The sequence below is a fragment of the Rutidosis leptorrhynchoides genome, chromosome 8 (assembly GCF_046630445.1).
Source record: "Rutidosis leptorrhynchoides isolate AG116_Rl617_1_P2 chromosome 8, CSIRO_AGI_Rlap_v1, whole genome shotgun sequence".
Classification (NCBI taxonomy): Eukaryota; Viridiplantae; Streptophyta; class Magnoliopsida; order Asterales; family Asteraceae; genus Rutidosis; species Rutidosis leptorrhynchoides.
Window position 1 is genome coordinate 353,329,244 of NC_092340.1, and position 5,071 is coordinate 353,334,314.

The 5,071-nt window shown below is 36.7% G+C and overlaps 1 non-coding gene across 1 annotated transcript; it reads right to left on the minus strand.

Moving 5' to 3' along the window:
* Positions 1–4,388: 4,388 nt before the first annotated feature.
* Positions 4,389–4,494, minus strand: LOC139865328 (small nucleolar RNA R71). The gene has a single exon (XR_011764855.1). It is a non-coding gene; the product is annotated as a small nucleolar RNA R71 (small nucleolar RNA).
* Between the last annotated feature and the right edge of the window lie 577 nt (positions 4,495–5,071).

Here is a 5,071-nt window from a genome sequence, read left to right on the forward strand (position 1 = left end):
TCCAATTGTTGGCCGATCCCAAAAGGCTAAAAGTTTTTGGGGTACGGTAATGGATAAGTTTAATGACAATGAATATGGGTGGTCACGAAATGAAGATTCTTTATCTCCGGAATGGCGAAATGTGAACAACAATTGTATGACTTTTTTTACCAATTTTCATTGATATCAAGGATAATTGGCGTAGTGGTGTGAATGACGAAGATGTTTACACAAGCGCATTGCAATCATATTTTGATGCATACTCGCCTTTTACTATGAAGGATGCCTTTTTTTCTTGAAACAACATCCAAAGTGGATCGTGCCAAAAGAGCCGGTTGTTAACCATCCGGAAGACTATCATGTTGATGTTTCGGGTGTTGGTGGTGAAAATCAAGGAGACTCGATAAGCCTCTCGCAAGACTTTGAAGCGGAGTTGTTTGGGAACGTACCGATGCCGCGTCCAATGGGACGAGATAAGTCAAAGAAAGCACAAAAGACTATGGGTTCTTCGGACGCGGGAGCGGCTTCTCGTGGGAATAGTTCGAATTCTTCAAGGATCGACGAGTTTATGGACAAAATGGAAGTGGTGGCGTCAAAAAAGACTGAGTCACTTGACAATTTCAATTAGTATGTTCGTATAGCAACCGCGCTAACACATTGATTTGTTGGGGAGATCGTCGTCCACAATGGAAGACCCGAAAGACATGGTAGCCCTTCAAAATCTAAAACGGTATGTTCATAGCCATATGAAGAATTACGACTTCCCTCCCCAATGAGTAGGAATAAGTTCAAGACGTGTGCGTCTTTATTTTAGGAATTTAATAAATGTAATTTTCTTTTTTTTAGAATTTTTAATAATGTACTCCGTATTTTTTAGTAGTAATGGTATTAATTTAAATGCGTTTTTTTAAATTTATTAAATGTCTATTTTTTTTTTTACATTTTAAATTACATAAGTAAAAATAAAATAAATAGAAAAAACAGAAAAATAAAAATAAAATGTCACATCAGCATTCCACTAAAAGTAACACCACCACTACTCCACTCAAAAAAGAAACACGTCATACTCATTCAAAAAGCGCAAAAAGGCATGTGACACCACAAGAAACGCCTTCAACCAATACAAGTGGTCTTAGCTACGTGGAATCGCAGGGATTTGAGGTTTTAAATGTGGTTTAGTCTCTTCTAGATAATCTAAAACTGATGTCTAAAAAAAAACATGGATTCTTCAAAATATCTTGCTTATTCCTCCATAAAATCAAATTCGTAAATTCAATTAAATAGGTGAAAATCAAAGCTTTCAATTAAATAGGTGAAAATCAAAGCATAATAATTTCTAGTTTTAGTATACTGGTGAAAATATGTAAAATTGGTCAAAATGTCACCAAGTCGCAAAGTGTTTAACGATATAGTATCGATTTTTAGTAACTCCCAATTTGCTCTATGTCCACGCACCACGTACGACGCGTGCAGGTCCGTGCGTGATGCGTACCATCGAGCATCGTTGCTAGTTTTACCAACTACACTCATACTTCCTCACATCCAGAGGCGATTTTAGTTCAATGGGTGTGGGGTCCTTAGACCCCACTATTTTGGAATTTTTTTTTTTAACAATATATCATTTGAATTATCACTAAATTTAAGTATATCACTCCATATATTTTTGGATTTATGATTTCTTTTAGTAAAAACAACTACTGAAGAGCCCTTCAAATATAATTAGTTTTGAGAAAAAAAAAATTGTGCCCAGTTGAATTTTCGCCCTAAATTAGCGACTGATCACATCTTGCACCAAGCAATGCGCACCACACACTGTGCGTGGTGCGTGTTGCCCATGCTAAGATTGGAAGTTCATGATAGGATTTCCTGACATCCGTTCTTATCATGGGCAACACGCACAAATCATGGATGGGGATGCCAATGGATGCTTGATCTAAATGATATCCATCCGATCCGATCCATTTAAATGAATATGGATGATCTAAATGGATGATAAATGGATATGAGTATGGATAATGTGAAAAAGTAGTTTGATACTGCTCTAATTATACACGTTTTATCTCAATATCTCCCTCATTTCATTCGGTTTTGAGGATCATTGGGCCCGAAAGTTGTTTATTTGCGCTAAAGTGTCGGTTCAAGGCTTAAAGCTCAAATTGGTGTAAAATTGACCAAAACCTAGCCTATTTAGTGAATCAAAGTGCAGGGCATGATCCAAAGTGGAAAGGGATTGCAAAATGGGCAATTCCAAGTGAAAAATGATGATTCTGGAAGTGCAGTTCAGTGGTGCGGCGCACCAGACTCCAAAGGCGGCGCACCTTAACACTAAAAAGCCAAAATTCAAATTTAGAACTTGAAGATCAGAATTGCATTTATAAGATGCGGCGCACGTGCCTTATGGTGCGGCGCACCAAGCCCCAACGTTATAAGGTGCGGCGCACCTCGCTGTTTTTAGGCAAAATTTTTGGGAAGTATAAAAGGAAAGAGGATAGGGTTTTCAAGGGAGAGCTGCAGTTTTTAACACGATTTTTCATCATAAAACCCTAATTTTATCATCAAGAAGGAGATTAAGGCTAATTTGGAAGATCAAGCAAAAACTCAGGCAATCTCATCACTAAATCTATCTAGTTTTATCATTTGGATTGTAATCTCCGCCTTTATTTCTCTAGTTTTGAATTGAATACTTGTAATAGCTTAATATGATGTTTATTTGTGTTTCAATGCTTATGATTAGTGAAATCTTATCCATGTTTGGCTAATTTGATTGTGTTTGCTTATCTATGAATCTCTAATGTAAGGATTTGCCCTAAATTAATTGGATGAAGTTGTTTGAATGAAATACATGAACAAGTGTTATTGTGTTAGCTATAGATCCATTGCTATGCATTTGTTTTAGGCTTTACTTTGATTACATAGATTGTATAGCTCTCTTAGTGATTTGAGAAGTGAATCAATTTGTGCTTCAACACTTATAGTGATCTAGACAACTAGATTAAGAATTTCAAGTGATTGTGTTCTTGATTTAAGTTGGTTTTCAATTGGCCTTTAGTCAACATAGTGGTGTTCGATTTTCTTAAGTGATTTTGATAGTTGAAGGGTTCTAAGTGATTTCAACCCAAGCATAATCTCAATGACCGATCATGCTTAACTTGATCATAGAATGCAATGCTTATGTGAGATTGCAAAGTGTAATTTGATTAAGGTTTGGTAGTGATGCTAAACATTTAATAGTTTAACAACTAATGCGATAGCAATTTGGGTAAAATGGGGCAATCCAAGAGGATTAGGTAAGTGAACACTACTTAGTTAATTGATTTAGTTCTTAATATTTAGTTACTTGTTACTTGGTACTAGTTTTAATTGTTAAGTTTAAGTTTGTTTACTTGTGCACGTTTTAGTTGTTAATTAAAATCAATCAAAACCCCCCAATCAAACAAACCCTAGGACGATTAATAGTTTCAATTATTCGACTTACACCGCTCTCTTGGGACGAACTTGAAACGAATACTTACATAAAAAGTGCTATAATAACCTGGTTTTAAGTGCTCGTTAGTTGTGTGTGCTTATTTGTAGTGTTTGAATCTTGTAAAAATTTGAGGGTTATTGATGTATTGTTCCACACGCATCACACTTTCTTGGTGCCGCTGCCGAAGAGCGGTTAGCTACTTGAATATTTGATTTAAGCTTTTAATTGTTCGATCCTTTTGTAAGGATTTATTCTTGCAAAAGTTACTTTTCTTGTTTTATATATTATTTGTGTTTGGAAAACCGCTTGTGTTTGTGTTGTGATTGAAGGATAGGTACTTTGGTGTATGAAAAGGAGATCCCAAAAGGATCAAGAGTTTGCACATCCATTTTCCGATCCGAAGAAACGCGTACACGGGGTTTACAAACGTAGAGAAGAAAGGGTATTTAGAATTTTTTTTGAGGTTTTGCCAATTTGTTTAGAAGAGATAGATCCTAACAGTCAACCAATTCACAACGAAGATGGTAATCTTATTGGTCATGGTCTACCGGTTAATCAAGAGCAACAAAATGATCCAAATGACACACCGATGAATGCTAGATTGGTGGCACCTACGGTGGTACCTTCGGCTATCATAAAACCGTCCATCGGGGCCGATAATTGGAAGATCGAGGGAAACTTCTTCACAATGATCAAAGATATGTTCTTCCATGAGTTAATAGAAGAAAATCCTTTCGAACACATTCAACACTTCAACGATATTTATGATATCTACAAGACCAAAGATGTCGCCGATGACGCTTTTAAGTTAAGGGCATTCCCCTTTACACTTCAAGGAGATGTGAAAGGTTGGTTAAGGAATTTGCCACCCGATTCTAATAGGTCTTTTCATGATTTAACCGATGCGTTTATCATTCACTTCTTTCCACCATCAAAGGTGGAACGACTTAAAATGGAAATAATGGATTCACTCAACGGGCTGATGAGTCTTTGTATGATGCATGGGTACGTTTCAAGAAGATGCTAAGAGCTTTCCCACCACATGGTTTGACTAAGAAGGAGTACATCAACACGTTCTACCAAGGTACTAATGCTTTGACTGGACAACATCTTGATTCCTCCGCGGGAGGAGTGTTTATGTATAAATCACCCAATGCAGCCGAAAAAATGTTAGAAGACATCTCAGTTAATACTTACAAATGGACACCTTCACCTCGAGATTTGACAAGGAAAAGTGTAGCACAAGTAGAGAGTGATAATGGGCAAGTCACACTTGCAAGCTTGAACAATCAATTTCAAATTTATGGGAAAGATTTGAAAAAGCTACAACAATCAATAGTCGCAATGCAAGTAGGTTGTCAACGATGCGAGGGCCCACATCTCACGAAGAATTGTCTCCAAATCAATCAATGCAACCATATTGATCTAGATGACATTCCCATGAATTCGGATTCTCATGTCAACTACGTGAGTAATCAAAACTATCAACGGGATGGAACATCAAACCAAGGCTACTACAATCCTAACTAAAAGCAAGTCTCATTCAACAATCAAACCAATATACCACCCAAATTTACAAACCAAAACCAAAACCGAAACCAAAGTTACAACCCGAATTATAACCAA